The 17,479-nt window shown below is 43.5% G+C and overlaps 1 protein-coding gene across 25 annotated transcripts in view; it reads left to right on the forward strand.

Annotated features, from left to right (window-relative positions):
* The window catches only part of MBNL2 (muscleblind like splicing regulator 2), a 501,363-nt gene that overhangs the window by 363,635 nt on the left and 120,249 nt on the right, over positions 1-17,479 (forward strand). The window lies entirely within an intron of this gene.

Consider the following 17,479-nt stretch of genomic DNA (forward strand, 5'->3'; position numbering starts at 1 on the left):
GACACCCCCCCCCCCCCCCCCCCCCCTACTCTTCACATCGTATATCGTCATGTGCTTCCCAGGTTCAAATTTCCCTGTTCTTCATTTTCTTTCACATCAGTATGCACACAATTAAACTGTGGTAACAGAAACTTCAGTTGTTTATAAAGCCCAATAAGTTGTTTGTTTCCAAATTCAGCAGTGGTTTGATGTAGGCTTTGTTCGTATTGCTTATTAACAAACATGGTGTTGCCTATGAACACAACCTTGTTCTAGAATACATTTAAAAAAAATTCATAATCCATGGCAGTGATTCGTCATGAAATGGACAACGGACAAAACACAGGGCAGTGTTCATTCAGTAAGAGGGGAAATAATTAAAGGCAGTTACCACGCCTATAAAATGGAAAGGTAAACGGCAATGTTTGTTTGGTTAAAATGCTGACGTTGAGATTCGGAACCTTAACATTTTACAGTCTGGAACACCGCTGTGCAAATTACCACAAGGCCTGCTACATAATTAAGTTGGGAACCAATAATTCACATTTGTGTGACCAGAGTATATGAAATACTCAATACTCGCTTTATCTCCCAGCTTTAATGCTGTCCTGCATGGCCTCGCCCACTTTAATGTATAGTAAAATGTGTTCATTCGCTGCTGCTGGGCGTGACCATGAATATTTTAACATTTGTTGCTTCCACCACCTCCTTTTGCTGCTTCAGTAGTTTAAGTCCGTGGCCTGTTTCTGATTAATGGCAAGAGATATTAAGTCTGCACAGTGTTTCATTTCTAAATGAATGACTGCCATTCAAGAAGCAACTAACAGTGGAACACCATCATTTTTTGTTAACTTGTTCCGGGAGATATCCGAAAAATGGGTAAAATTACACAGCTGTACTTGGCCTTGTTTCATGTTGCTTTGTTTTTGGAGCTGGTCAGGGGGATATATAGAGCGAACTGGACCCGAAGGTATCGAAGCGCTTTTCAGTTGCGTTACAGACTCACACATTCTTTTTGTTGGGCACGGGTAGATTGTGATTTGCCCACAATCGCAGGATGTTTCGCGTCCCTGCCAAAGCTCGAACCCGGTTCCCTAGTTTCGAAGTTGACCGCTCTAGTCGTTAGGCCAGCAAGGTTTCAGATTTACATCTTGACTTCAAGTGGTCATCTTGATCCAGCTGTGTAAGACTATAGCCGTGATGTTCACTTTCTGCTCAAACCTTTTGTTTTATACAGTTATAAACTGACTGTCAATATTTTTGCTATATTCCTTGGCATTGAGCCATAATACTCTCAAGTTCCTCAATCTTCGTCATCTGACCAGGTTTTTTTTTGTTTTGGTGCCTTAGATTGCAGACCTGGCAAGCCACAGAATGCATTTCAAACTACTGCCCTTTTCTTATCCTACATCACTGACCCTGAGATAGTTATAGAAGAGTAAATTAAAAACTACTTTTTGTTTGACGAGAACGGCGGCTATATAGATAATCTTGACTAATTAAACCAGCCGCTGGTTAATTTTCTTGATGTTTTCACTGATCACCCTGTATAGATTTTCCAATGATGTGGGCATTGGCCGTTTTTAAACCTTGAAGAGTTAGCCGGTCTGTTTGCATGAACTACCCACTTGCAAAGCATTATAGAAACAAGTGAATCCCTTCCATCAGATTATTACTATTTGGGACAGATAAGCCATTATTTTCTCTTTTGAGTGCCGTGCTGGTTAGACAATAATGGATGGATAGCGGAGTTGATCAGGAGATGGTCTGAAAGTTACAGAAAGAAACTGTTTGCATTGTGCTTGCTTTCAAGCTCTGAGGTGACTTTGATTGATTGCTGCCACTTATTGCATGCATATGAACTGAACCAGCTTTTGGAGGTGTAGTGTCTAGGCCCCCTAGAGTGTTTATAGAAAGGACCTGAAGATGTCCAGGTAGAGGCTGCTGCAGAATATGCTGGAAGCAGTTCAGTGTAAGCCTCTTGGGCCCCTCTTATCTGAGCCACCAAATTTAGGTTCCAGTCTCTGTGTAAGATGGAGCAAACTGCTAATGAGAGGGGTGTGTGGACTATTGAGCCCCTGATGTCTAAAAGTGCTATATTTCTTTCCCCCTGCTCAAAATCCACTATGATAGTTAAGATATCGTGTAACACCTTTGGAGTGTTTCCGTGGCATGAGTTTCTTGCAGGATAACATTTATAATAGTTAGACAGTGCATATTAATTTAAGAGAACAAATTAATTTCGAAAAATAGAGGGAAACTATAGGCAAAAGACACATACATTGTTAAAGTCAGACAAGGGGAGCTAGAGTTGCAGAATTTAAAGTTTTAGGCAAATTGCTCACAGGAACAATGCAAATCTAAAGAACTGTTTGTCTATGTGCATGCCCCAAAACTGCTACCAGGCTGCTCTCGAAACAGAAGCATGAAAAAGTTAAGAGCAAACCGTTCTGCCTCAGAGCTCGGGAGGCAGTCTGGTGCGCTCTAGTGCTCTGTCTTCCTGGCATGCTAATGGGTAACCCCAAGTCCTCAAAGTTTCTTCTGGCTGGGAAAAGTCATTTATTGGGTCTCTTCTACAGCCCTCTTGGGTTCCTACGGCAGACTTCATGGCACAAGGTCTCTCTTCAGCCAGGGCTTTCCCCTGATGTTCTGTCACAGGTGGTCAGCTGGACCTTCTGCTGATCAGGGAGAAATTCTGCCTTTTGTGTCCGTGTAGCAGCAACAGGAAGCTAACCATTTGACCCTTGAGCAGCTCCAGTGCCTCGGTGCCAGCAGAAGTCTTCTATTCCCTGAAGGCCGGCAGGATCTTCTTCAATGCTTTAAGATATGTCTTTCCAGGTCTAGGAATGTTTTGCTAGAGTGGGGATGTGGTACTAGTCTTGTCCTGTGCACTAGCCCAGGGTACAAACGTACTGGACAGCCCTTAGGGAAATGAGAGCGGTAACGGGATGCCCCATACCGGACACAGCTAAATACTGTTTATTGAACATCTGTGGAGGCGATTGTAGCGTCTGAAGAAATGCGAAGCAGGCGGATTACGATGTAGACACTGAACTCTTTATTTCATGCTGGATACAAATAAGTTGAAGAGTAACGGAACCCACAGCGAAGGCAGCTGATGAAGGGGAAGTACTGGGATAGAATGAAACAGAGCGTAGGAGGATTCCAGAAGCTAGAATGATAGGGAAAGAATAGAAACAAAGGACATAAGGAGAAAAGGAAAAAGGAGAGATGGAAGGATATCACATCTCCCTTTCTTTTACAAACCAATTAAGACCTAATAAAATCTTTAGAACGTTGTGGTAATCTTCAAATTCTTCTTGCTGGTGGCACAGAAGAAACATATGAAGGAGCATTAATAATGGGAGAAGAAGCATTAGAAACATTCGATTGAGAATGAAGATCATTAATATGAGAATGTACATCAGACTGTGAGACAGAAGCATGAGATGTTTCAACAGGCTTAAACAAAATAGAATCATCAGAAAAAGATAATACTGCAGTTTTCTCAAACAAAATGGAATCATCCGAGAGACATGTTACAGCAGTTTTCTTGTGAATGTCAGCTTGTAAGTCAGAAATGGGAACAAGCCTTCCCTTGTTCCACCACCCCCTATCTTGCAACAAACAAGCACTTAGGCTAACCTTTTCAATCTTGTAAGCAGAAGTAAAAAAAAAAGGATTCACCTTTTTTGACACCAAATGGTTTCTTGATAAGAACCGAAGCACCCACAGTGAATTCTTTGTCATTGACATGTTTGAGATTATCATAATGAAATTTCTGTCTATCTTGTGCTGAGGAAACCGTGTGTCGTACAATGGAATCTCAATTGAGATTGAAAGTGCCAAGAATAACAGAGTGTCGCTCCAACCAAGAGGGTAGGAGTTTGGAACGACATTTTCTACCCCTCAACAATTCAAATGGGGTGTAACCAGTGGTAGAATGAGGGGAATTACGGTAGGCATTCACTTTGTCTTTAAGAAAGAGCTTGTAAACTAAATAAGAGGAAAGAGCAGTTTGAATGCCTTCCTTGAGGAAGCGATTAGCTCTTTCCACTAATGCATTGGCAGAAGGGCTATACAAAGCAACTTGCAGATCTTTGATATCAAAACTTTCCAAAATGTTTTTCATAGCAGTGGAGACAAAATGAGTGCCGTTGTCAGTGACTGACTCCCTTGGAGGACCTTCTAGGGAGAATTTTTTTCCCGAAATTGTAGAACAGATTGGGTGGACGCAGAATCCACAAATGAAAAGTAAATCCATTTGGAGTAGTAGTCAATTTGTACCAATAAAAACTTTGAAGAGCCGGGCAAAAGATTGAAAGGACCAGCAAAATCCAAGGCAACTTTCACCCAGGGACTATCTGGTAGAGAGACCGGGCAAAGAGGATTCTATGTGGTTCTCCAATGTTTGTCAGAAACAATACATTCAGGACACAAATCAATAAAGGAGGAGACTTGAGAATTTATGGAGGGCCACCAATTATGTTCTGAGCTTTTTACATGTAGCCGTGACTCCTAAGTGTCCATCATGAGCAATAGAAATGAGCTTATTTCTTGGAGGAACAAAACAGCCATTTCTGATGCAGAGATCATTTTCAAGAGAACTCAAAGGAAATTTGTGCGAAAGGTTTCAAATCTTGCGAATGGGAGGCCAACCTTTGACAATAAAGTCACATACTTTTTTCAGAATAGGATCAGGGGAAGAATCATTGAGCCATTCTTTCTTGGAGGAAGGAGAGGCATTGATGGTAGCTACAACAAAATCGTCAACAGAATCATCAGTTGAGGGCGATGGCAAACGAGAAAAACAATCGGCTCTGATATTTCTGCCGCCTTGAATGTATTTAATAACAAAATTGTATTCTTGTAGTGTGGAGAGAAGGCGTACCAAGCGGGCAGAAGCTTTGCCTAAACCATCGCCCTGCAGTAGGTAGACGAGCGGTTTATGATCAGGGTAGATGACAAAATGGCTGCCCCAAAGGTAGGTTATAAATTTGGTAACAGCCCAGGCACAAGCCAAAGCTTCTCTTTCTATTGTGCTGTATTTGGACTCTGCATCCGATAAACTTCTTGAGGCGAAAGCGACAGTGTGATCCTTGTTGTGAATTTGCTGACCAAAAACAGCACCAAGACCTTTTAGGCTGGCATCAACTGTAACAATACACTGGTGACCTGGAACAAAAGGACTTAATGCAGGAGCATTGATATCCAATTTTTTGATATGTGTGAAAGCAGTGTTAACGTCATCGGTGCAAACAAAAGTTGTGCCTTTTCTGAGAAGTGATCTCAAAGGTTGAACATAGGAAGAGTAGTCGGGTACAAAGCGAGCATAATATTCGCAGAGACCCAAAAAAGACCTTAGAGCATCTTTGTGAGGAGGAGGAGCTTTAATGATGGCCTCAACATTGCAAAATTTTGGTTTAATACCTTCCGGGGTAATAGTATGTCCTAAATAGTCTATTTGTTCAACCAAAAATGTACATTTTTCTGGTTGAATGGTAACACCTCTGGCATTGAGAATGGAGAAAACTTTATATAAGGTGTCCAAATGAGCTTCTTTAGTTTCAGTAAAAATGAAAATATCATCTTGAAATGCTTGAACGTGGGAAATGTCTTTAAAAAGAACATCCATGGCTGTCTGAAACACTGATGCTGCGAAAGCCAAACCAAAAGGTAGCCTTAAGTACTTTTACGCTCCAAAGGGAGTGACAAAGGTGGTGAGTTATTGAGACTCAGTACTCAAGGCTATCTGATGGCAGGCTGAATGAAGATCAATGGTGGAATAGTATTTAGAATGGCCAATTGGCCAATGTTGGGATGCATTTCTTGAATATGGGGAAGAGGATGGCAATCAACAATAATATTGCGGTTTAAAGACCTGAGGTCAACACAGAGGTGAAGATCTCCATTCTTTTTTTTTTTGTGAGAACAATGGGAGAAACTCATTCAGAGGAATCACTTGTAGTAATAATGCCATCTTTGGTCAAGGACTCTAATAGTTTTTTAAGATCATGTATGACATTTATGGGAATGGATCTGACCTTGTGAGTGACTGGTGTGGCATTGGTCTTCAGTCTAATGACATGCTCAAATCCTTTGATGGTGCCAATGCTACCGCTAAAAACGGAAGTAAAGTTATTTTTGAGCAAGGTGAGAAGGTAGGTATCATTAAGATTGCAGTCGTCAATGGAAAGAAGAGGAGGGTCTCCTAAAACAATAGGATTCTTATCACCTGGTTTTAAAATATTACCCAATTTGGCTAGATCTTTCCAGCCTACCAAATCTCTGCCCTTGACTGCTACGTAGACCTTGGTTTGATCTTCCCAAAACTTGCAAAGAACCAACGAAGAAACCAAGAAGATCAATGGCTTTCGCACAAAAAGCTTTGGGAGATATGTCGGTAGCTTGAAGGGTAATGGAATGATTCCATAAGGTATTAAAGGTGGTGTCTGCTAATACAGTAATAGGAGCTCCCGAGTCAGCCATGACTTCTAAGGGTTGGTTGTTAATGAAAGCTTGGCAAAGAGGACGCTCACTTTCTACGGAATTCAAAGGTTCGTCAATGGAGAGAAGGAGATTTGAAAAATTATTGGTGCAGAGGAATTGAGGAAGGAATAGAGGGAGTCTACAGTTCAACATTGTGGATTCTAACATTTTGAGAGGTGCGTTGAGATCTGCAAACTCCTTGAAAATGCCCTGTCTTTTCACATTTACTGCATTTTCTTGCCAAGGCAGGGCAAAAAGGAAAATTACCAATGTGGTTTTTAGAGCCACAACGATAGCAAAAGTGTTTAGTTCCTTCTTTAACACCTTCCTTGTTAACTCTGATGGCAGAAATAGAAGTAGAAAACTTTGAATTATCCGAAACACAGGATATGGGAGAATGACCTTCTTGACATGATAATGCTTGGGAAGAAACAATAGAACGTTCGATACTCTTTCCAATATCAACAACTTCTGAAAGAGAAGGGTTACGACAAGTAAGAAGACGTTCTTGCATTTTTTTTAGAAAAGCAGTTAGACGAATTTGTCTCTGATGCAAATGTCTGTGGAATCCATGAAATCGCAAGTAGAAGCAAGAACACATAGAGCAGCAACATATTCTTTGACTGATTCGTCGCTGCCCTGTTTGCACTTGAAGAAACCGTGTCTTTCCAAAAGGACATTTGGTTCTTCAGAGAACTGTTTTTTAAGTCTTTCTTTGACTTCGAGATAAACATTCCAAGTGCCATCACCAGTGGTCGTGGAAAGGTAGGTAAGTTATCAAAGATATTTTGTGCAGCAACACCCAAATGCTTGTAGAGAAGTGCATTCTTCCTTGCTGGAGAATATTCCAAACCATCAATACCTATAAGGTAGTTTTCAAAAATATGAATACATTGTTTCCAAAGGATCTCAGGCTTGCCTGTTTTTTGCAGGAATGGAGGAGGATGCAAAGCATTGTCGGTAGACGACATGACAAAAAGGTAGAGTAGCTCCCGCAATGAGGATGTCAAATGATGCAGGAGGAAGCAAGTGTGTAGAAAAAGGTAGTTGGAGGAGAGCTCCCACAACCACCTGGAAACAAAGTTCACTGTTAGAGGCTGTATGGGTCGAAAAAGTAGTTGAAAAAAGTGAGTTGGAGCAGAATTCCCACAACCAGTTTGAATAACAAGTACTTTGTTAGAAGCTGTAAAGTAAGTCGAAGAGGTAGTTGTGGTGAAACTGCCACAACCACTTTAAAGTTGTAAAGCATGGCTGGAGCGAAACTCCCACAGCCCAATAATAGCAGAATGCTAATAGTTTTCAAAAATGTATAGGTTTGCTAGGTTTCCCTAGGTGCCGGCAGAGCTATGGTTCAACAACTACAGCTAGGCACTTGTCCAAAAAAGGGTCATTTTTCGCTACGAAATTGAGGTGTCCACCTTACGTTTTGCACAGTTTCCTGTCGCGGTCACTAGGCTGACCCACACAAGTGATGTACCATTTTTCTCGGAAGACTTTGGGGAACGCGGGGTGGGTGGAAATTTGTGGATCCACGCAGATTCCAGAACTTTCCACCAGAGAAATGTGGGGAAAAAGTGGTTTTTTGGGCAATTTTTTAGGTTTGCAAGGGATTCTGGGTAACAGAACCTGGTGGGAGGCAGTCAAGTCACCCCATCCTGGATTCCCCTGGGTGTCTAGTTTTCAAAAATGTATAGGTTTGCTAGGTTTCCCAAGGTGCCGGCAGAGCTAGGGTTAAAAAACTACAGCTAGGCACTTTGCTAAAAAACGGTAATTTTGCATTGTGAAAATGTGGTGTGTTCACGTTGGGTTTTGAGCCATTTCCTGTCGTGGGCACTATGCCTACCCCTACAAGTGAGGTACCATTTTTATCGGGAGACTTAGGGTAATTCAGATTTGTAAAGGAACTGTTATTACCTATTGACTTTCGATGCATTTCTGCCTTCCAAATGAAAGACATTGTGTAAAAAAGAAGTCATTCGAAAAAATGACTGATAATTCTCATGCTAGTATGAGTATCCCACTTTCGGAAATGTGCAAATCTACTGTTTCTAAACTCTATATTTTGTTCCCATTTCATAAATACATAGGTGTCTTTCATACCGATTTATTTTCCATGTACACATTTTTACAGAATAATTACTATATACCCGGTACATAACAAAAAAACATTGCAAGTTGCTGCTCAGTTTTTGGCTCTGGGTTCGTCGGGTTCTTGGTGAACCTATCTCCACAACCAGTAATGTCCAGCGGATGTAACGGTATATTGCTTTCAAAGAGCTGTCAAAATTAGAAGAAGTTACAGGTGAAAACGTTGACACAAAAGGCGCTTTTTTTCAATTTATCCTATATTTAACTGTTAATTTCTATAAAGAAACCTTGATGGATCTACACAAATGACCCCTTGCTGAATTCAGAATTTTGTCTACTTCTCTAAAATGTATAGCTGTCCAGGATCCATTATTGCTTTTGTACCCATTTCTACCATTAACTGGAAGGAGGATGAAAGCGCAAAAATAGCAAAAATAGGCTATGACCCAGAAAAGTGCCAAAACTGTGTAAAAACATTTTGGGTTTCTGACAAAAGTCTGGTATCCCCTAAAAGCTGGGAAAATGGTGATTTCAGCCCCACAAACCCTTTTTTGATAACATTTGCAGGGAAAAACCCAGATGCTTTCATTTGCAGCCCGTTTTTCCCATTTTCCCCCCCAAAAACTAAATTTTGCTGTATTTTGGCTCATTTCTGTGACCCCCCGAGGGGAATCCACAAACCCTCAGTACCTTCAGAATCCCCATGATGTTGGAATAAAAGGACGCAAATTTGGCGTGGATACATTGTGGTAAAAAAGTTACAGGGGCCTCAGCGCGCACTACCCCAAATAGCCAAAAAAGGGCGTGGCACAGGAGGGGTAAAAGGCCTGGCAGCGAAGGGGTTAAGTGTAGCTGGTGCAGAGCTTCAAAGACGATCAGCATAGAATAGCTGAAAGAAACAATAGGAATCTTCTTTGCCAGGCTACTGTGATGTCATACAGCAGATTGGAACAGCTGGGCTCCAGGAAGAGTGAAAACAGCAAGAGGCATCATGAAGAAACGTCACAATGACTGGGAAGCAGCGTCAGTCAGAATGCTGTAGAGCTGGTTGCCGTGGAAACGTTGAGACAGGCAAGGCTAAGGCGTCATAAAGGAGGACACAAGCTCAGGGTTGAAAGATGCATTGGCAGAGCTCAAGAAAAGCAGTTCAAGCCTGCGGAGGCCAAAAACGTGAAAAATGCCAATAAAACAGAAGAAAAACACACATGAAAGTCTGTGGGTTCCATAGGACCGCGGAATGAAGCAAATTAATTCAATCAGAAAGCTGCTGGCATCGCAGTAGTCGTAGAGTAGGAGGTGGTGTGGGCGAGACCGAAATTTTACTTTTCTTTTCTCACCCCACTCCTGGTACCAGAAATGTAGTGTCTGAAGAAATGCGAAGCAGGCGGATTACGATGTAGACGCTGAACTCTTTATTTCATGCTGGATGCAAATAAGTTGAAGATTAACGGAACCCACAGCGAAAGCAGCTGCTGAAGGTGAAGTACAGGGATAGAATGAAACAGAGCGTTGAAGGATTCTAGAAGATAGAATGATAGGGAAAGAATAGAAAGAAGCAAAGGACACAAGGAGAAAAGAGGGAGAAAAGGAAAAAGGAGAGATGGAAGGATATTACAGCAATCCCCCACCCAGATATAGCACACTATGGCTGTCCTTGGGCTTAGGAGTAGCAAAACGGAACATTGCACAAAGGTCAGGAGTGGCAGCGGAAGCCCCAGTGTTGCAGGACTGGAAGAATGATATGGACTGGTGCATGCTGGACGAAAAGACAGTCTATCAAAACAGGGGATGCACCAAGAAATGGGAGATGGTATGGTCTCCTTGGCTGGACTACAGATGGGTTGTGGGTGGGAAAGGAAACCAGAAGTTACTTCCGGGACGGAGGGGGCACTCAGTGGAGCTAATTACACATAGTTGATCGAACTAATAGCGCAATCGTTTGGATACTGTGATGTCAAGCCTTTATTATGCCTACTGTTATGTTTGACCTTTTTGGTTGTTTAAAACCAATAAAAATAGACATTTTCTAATCCCTGCCTAGAGCACAGGATATTTTAAAAAAAAATATAACACCCAGTCCTAATTTTAAGCAGTAATCTATACCTCCTTTTCGGCACTTCCTCTATTGGATCACTGCACACCTTCCTAGAACCTTAACGCAAGAGGGCCTCTGCCTTTCTCTATCTGTATGAACTTTGGTTGTTTCCGTAGCCACTCCTCTGTGGCTAGAAGGTGTCCTCCTCTTCTAATCCGAGAATTGTTTTCCCTCATGCTGGATGTAGAATGAAACAAGCATTTGCAATGCAATAGGTCTCGCATTTATAAGAGTTTGAGCTATTGGCATTGTAAAATTACAATGCCTTTTATTTATGTTTTGGTTTTAAAACAAATTAAAGGCATTGTCATTTACAATGTCAGTAGTATAAACTCGCATAAAAGCAGTGTGCGGCGTGCAGCAGTGTGCGGCGTGCAGCAGTGTGCGGCGTGCAGCAGTGTGCGGCGTGCAGCAGTGTGCGGCGTGCAGCAGTGTGCGGCGTGCAGCAGTGTGCGGCGTGCAGCAGTGTGCGGCGTGCAGCAGTGTGCGGCGTACAGCATGCAGCAGTGAGTAATGCAGCAGTGAGTAATGCAGCAGTGAGTAATGCAGCAGTGCAGCGTGCAGCAGTGTGCGGCGTGCAGCAGTGTGCGGCGTGCAGCAGTGTGCGGCGTGCAGCAGTGTGTGCCGTGCAGCAGTGTGTGGCGTGCAGCAGTGTTTCATGTAGCAGTGTGCGGCGTGCAGCAGTGTGTGGCGTGCAGCGGCGTGCAGCAGTGTGTGGCGTGCAGCGGCATGCGGCGGCGTGCAGCAGTGTGCGGCGTGCATCAGTGTGTAATGCAGCAGTGTGCGCAGCAGTGTGTGGTGTGCGCCGTGCAGCAGTGTGTGCCGTGCAGCAGTGTGTGGCGTGGTTTGTAAACAACAAGAAAAGCGGACATCAAAGGAATGGTGGGAGGGAACGAGCATATGGGGTGTGAGTTATAACGAAAGTTAATTGTTGTAAGAGGGGATGCAGGAAGTGAGGCCGAGCGCGCGCTGGCGAAAGCAGTCTGCTGCTTTCAAGTCCGATGCCAGATGCCAGCTTCGCGCTTGAATGCCTCACATGCACTGGCCATAAACCGCATTCCTAAGATCTTGTGCCCCTTACTAAATCTCTCTTAATGCGTGAGGCGGCGCACACGCAGGAAGTAGCTGGTGGCAAATGGAATGCGCGTGGTTGTGCGTGTTACCGCCACCCGATCCGCCTGGGAAGCCTTTGGGAGCATTTTCTGAAGCCCCTACATAAGTCTCGCTGAGCGATCGCTTACGCGATGGCCAGCCGAGACCTAAAAATGTATGGCGGCCCAGTGAATTAATTGTGTAATTTCCTGTTAGCACATTTTTTGCATCTCCAAGTCAAATGCAACGTGAAAGCTGCCCTTTGTTCTGCCATCTACCCGTGTCCCGCTCCCAGACGGCTAATCCCTTCTAGGTCTGTTCTGTAAAAAAGAAACTTTACCTACGAAGTGAAAGCCGCTTTTGGATAATTGTTCTCTCTAAGGGCATTCTATTGCCATTGTGTAGTATACCACGTTTTTATATTTGAAGCACTAAGCCAGCAGGCATACAAGTCACGCTTTAGGGGTATTAAATAACATTTATGTTAAATACCATTTTCCTGCTTGACAAAGCCATGCTTCCCTGCCATGTGTCGCTGCAGTGCTTTTACACTGCAGCCCAGCCATAGCACATTAGTGCTCCCTGAAGCCATGTTTATTGATGTGGGTGCTGTAAATACAGTCTTGTTCACATGTGAAATTTAACTTCCGTGCCGCTGGTACAATCTTATTCTGTTTACAGTGTCCTTACTTGAAAGTTAAATTGGGTGAATCCAATCTTACAGTGTGCATTTGTGGCTTTCCATAGTCTAGCATTGCATTGTGTTAATGTCTTTTTATCCATTCAACAAAGAAAACACAAAGCGTGTCTACCTGATGATCACAAACGCAATATAATTCTGTTAAGTGACGTTGAATACTATATCAATTTTGTCTATCTCAAATGGTCCATTTATAGGGTCAGTGTATGTACAGTTTGTCGCCTGTGAGCTTTTCACTTATAACTCACGCACGCCATGCACTGTGGCTGAACTGTAGTCACAATTAAGAATTCTGTAGAATATAACCTGGTATTCAGTCTATAGACTTAAACCTATGATGACTAAACCAATACCTGAAAAGGTCTGACAGCTAATTCTCATTTGCCCTTATGGCTTCTTACCCTCTTTCATTCTGTACGCCGAACATCACGTATGGGTTCACTCACTCGCCTTCCTCTAAGTGCTTAGTCTAGAATTGCGGTTTTAATGCAGCAGCCAGCATCTACCACTCGGCGAGTTGCTAATCAAGAGTAGCAGGAGGATTTCGTAAACCAAACAGTTAGTTCAGCGACACCACAACTCCAAAGCGGTTGTGTCACAGAACCTCAGAGCATTGGCTCTGCAGCTCCCGTCGCAATACCCCCCCCCCCCCCCCCCCCCCCCCCCGGCCCCCTTTCAAGGTAGCATCTATTCACACTAGTATTTGAGCTTAACTCCGAATTTGTAGGATATAAATAATTTTACATTTAACCCCTTCGCTGCTGCGGACATTCCGCTGCAGCGCTGGGGGGGGCAGGGGGGCAGCGCGGTGGGCCTGTGCTCATGACGGAGCCGCTCCGTCATGAGCCACGGTTGAGCTGTGCTCATGACGGAACGGTTCCGTCATGACTCCGCCCATTTGCGTTGTCCCCCCGCACAGGCGGGGAAACAGCGCCACGTAGGCGGAGCGGCCGCCAACGGTCGTGTCATGACGGAACCGTTCCGTCATGAGCACACGGCAACCGTGGCTCATGACGGAACGGTTCCGTCATGAGCGGGGAAGGGGTTAACTGATGCTGGCTTGGCGCTTTCATAACACAAGCTAGTTCAGGACTCCTAATTTCCACATTACATTACTCGCGATTGCATCACTTGAACGATGGGCCGGTCACACAGACTACTTCATGTTCTAAACCTACAGTGTTGAAACTTCATGGCTGTATTTTAGAACACCGGCATACCGTAATTTCCCGAAAAAATTGTCTTCGTCTGTTCCACACTCAGATGTGCAGATGGAATCACAGTTAAAACCCAAAGCGTTGTTTCAGTAAACCTCTAAGAGAAAACATTTGCAAAATCTCTTTAAACGCAGTCACTCTCTTAGTTTAAAAAGTTGCCAGGTGATCTTTAGCATAGCATACCATGTGTTGCAGTAGTAGAAGCTATGCCAACTAGTTCAATGCCCCGTTTCTCTCTGCATCATGTTGGAAATAAAACATATTGGTAATAAAAGAAAACTTAAAATTCTCTGACTTTTCTTGAAAGCGCCATGTTTAGGGGCAAAAAGGAGACTGGGGGAAATTATTTTCCCTTATTGTCTTTTATTCACAAAGTGTTTAGGCAGCGCGGGTTCTCAAGGCCATAGGTAATTGTGAACTCTCCCACATGTCCACAGCGCATTTAAGTGCTGGATTTCCTTAACCTGACCTTAGTATCTGACAGCAAATGAACCCTCTCACTAGATCTATTAGTTAGGGTTGTGAAAATGCATGCCTTGCCTGCCTATTACTTTGCACTTTTGAATAAGGTTTAATGTTATTAGGACTTATAAAATATTACTGATCTATCAGATTTATGTTTTATCATTATTCAATCTTTCTTTTGCATATTACTTTTAATTGTGTTCACCCAAGGCAACGGTAGCTAGTCGCTTAAGATGACAGAATAACATTAGGCAAACTAGTCAGTGATTTGTGCCGTAATGGCTAAGAAAAGTTCTATGCGAGCCTTGCCCTGTGGATTGTTGCTAGCGTCCAATTCTGCTTTGAAACATCATCAAATCTCTTCCAGGTTCTATTACAATTTCTTCCATGAGTTAAAAACGGCCACAGCAGGACCTTTGTGTAAATATTTCTCCAGCAGAGTTGTGTTGATGGTGAGCGGCATCAGTTAATGGTTGATTGTGAGCTGCCGTCAGTTAATGCGTTGCTTTTAATAAATGTGTTCCTTTTTCAAGCATTGTTGTCTTTCCTTACATTCCAGTCCACACATGCAGGTCAGCCAAGACCATCATCATTGACAACTTTAAGGTCTTTGAAAAGCCTAATGTGTGTCCTCTCTCCTTGAAATTGAATCCAACCAAAACTAATTGTGTTTGCTACTCTAATAACTCTTTTTTTTGCCAGTACAATAAGGGCTTGACCGCTAGGCTCTCGTGGGTTCTTTACCACTCTGGTGCCTCATACCAAATCTCTGGTTTTTCTCATAGTGAACATCTCATCCTTTCGAATCACATTACCAAAATGACACGATCCTCCCTTCAACTTCACAAAGCCGTACATTCTTTCTTCTGACTTCAACTCAACTGTACAAGCCCTGGTTCTGAGCCATTTGAAAGAAATTCAGTTTTGGCTGGCACTCCTAAATTTTCCCTGGAGCCTCTAAAATCTGTATTACATGCAACTGCTTACCTAGTAACGGGAGCCAGAAAATCTGACATAATGGTTCCCGTTCAACAAACACCTTTGTTGGCACACACTTGGATGCGAGCATTGACTTTAAGATTGCTTATTTAAGTCCTAAAGTATTATATACTGACCAGTCATCCTACCAGAACGACATACCTAAACTCTCCACCAGGAAAAGAAGAAGAGCAAAAACATTCGCAGAGGCCTGATCCTGCCTAGATCCCAGGCTATGGAGCTCCATCCCTGGTCGTATTAGTTGTAATCTGAATCTCCTATTTTTCAGCAAGGATTTAGAAACCCTTCTCTAAATGTATCTTCCTCTTTAACATTATCCCCCAGTCAATCAATCAGGGGGTTTATATAGCGCGCTACTCACCTGTGAGGGTCTCAAGGTGCTGGGGGCGTTTGGGAGGGGAGCAGATCCGGATCAGTCGAAGAGCCAGGTCTTAAGGTCCTTCCTGAACGTGTGCAGGGCCGGGGAGCGTCTGATGTTCACAGGGAGCTTGTTCCAGGTCTTGGTTGTGATGTAGGAGAAGGATCTCCCGCCGGTTCTGTTTCTGTGGATGAGGGGGCCCTCTGCCAGGGCGAGGTCGGCAGAGCGGAGGTTCCTCTTGGGTACGTGGAAGGATACTCTCTCGTTGAGGTATTATTGTCCGATGTTGTTGAGGGATTTGTAGGCGTGGGTAAGGAGTTTGAAGGTGACCCTCTTCTCAACGAGGAGCCAGTGGAGGCCTAGTAGGTGTTGGGTCATGTGCTCGTGACCCGAGGACGAGTCTGGCTGCGGCGTTCTGGATGGTTTGGAGTTTGTGTAGAAGAGTTCTGTTGATTCCGGCATAGAGGGCGTTGCCGTAGTCCAGTCTTCTGATAATGAGTACGTTGGTGACGGTCCTTCTGCAGTCGGGGGGATCCATTTGAAGGTCTTATGGAGGATGCAAAGGCAGTTGAAACTAGTGGAAGCGACGGTGTTGATCTGGCGGTTCATGGAGAGGGAGGAGTCGAGGCTGATGCCAAGATTCCGAGCGTGGTCTGTAGGGGTGGGTGGGGTACCGAGGGCGCAGGTCCACCAGGTGTTGTCCCAGGCAGAGGTGCAGGGACCGAGGATGAAGACCTCGGTCTTCTCCCAGTTGAGCTTCAAGCAGCTGTCTTTCATCCAGGCTGCCACGTTCTTCATTCCTTCCTGGAAGCAGAGTCTGGTGTCTTTGAAGTTCTTCGTGAGTGAGAGGATGAGCTGGGTGTCGTCGGCGTAGGATACGATGCTGAGCCTATACTGTCTGGCGAGGGGGGCCATGTAGATGTTGAAGAGCGTGCGGCTGACTGAAGATCCATGGGGTACTCCACAGTTAATTTCCGTGGGTTCGGAGAGGAAGGGAGGGAGTCGACTATGTTCCATCCTTCTCATCATTGCAACTTTCAGACATCCTTTGAAAGCCTGCTCTTCCGTGGTGTCCTTCTTTGTTTCATTGAGCTTCGTAATCATTGCTTAAGATATGTGAATTAGAGGAATACCAGGTGCTGGAGAAGTAAACGCTGATCTGTCACATTTATTTCTCCATTATTAGAGTCTTACATATTCACTTGTGGACTTTACATCCTTACCATCTTATCATGAATAGTTAAACATCTTCTGTAACTGTCATGAAAAAGGAGTATAAGATGGTCATGGACAGCATGTTTCAATAGCCTCTCTGATGGCCAGCATAATTATAGGTTAGGGCCCTCCTAGCATTGAGATAATAATGAATCCTCATTTTGAGTTAAGGGTTCCTTGATTTTCACTGATGTCAAATAGATTAAGACATAGGGGCCTATGTAATGTACTGATTCTTGAGTTCAAGTTACAAATCAGTAACCTATTTTGGAGCTGAAGCGTTACCCCTAGAGCTGATGAAACGCCACTCGCATACTAGCGATTTTCACTGTTTCGAATAAATGAGCTACGGCATGTGACCCAATTTTTGTCTTCATGCAATGGAGCTATGTTGTATTTTTGTTGAAATGTGTGAATTTTGCAATAGGATCTTCCACCAAGTAAACTTTGAGGGCTGCTGTGATGTATTTTGAGAAACCTGTTCCTGGAGCATCCTTGTATGATCATGTATAAAAAAGCAACAGATTGTAATCATTACTTTAATTGAACTTGTAAGATTTGTGAAATAAGGGGTATGGGATTGTTTTGCTAGCCATTTGTATCAAAACAGACCAGACCTGTGTCTTGTACTGTGTATTTATTTTTAAGTTGTACTGGCGACATAAGGGTGAAAAAGAAAAGTTGCCTGCAGCTGGAAGACAGATTAAGGCTCTGAAACCATTTCCCTGTTGGCATTCATTTTGCATGAGTTGATGTATGCGTTATAACAATTGTTTTTGTGT

The sequence above is a fragment of the Triturus cristatus genome, chromosome 8 (genome assembly GCF_964204655.1).
Source record: "Triturus cristatus chromosome 8, aTriCri1.1, whole genome shotgun sequence".
Classification (NCBI taxonomy): Eukaryota; Metazoa; Chordata; class Amphibia; order Caudata; family Salamandridae; genus Triturus; species Triturus cristatus.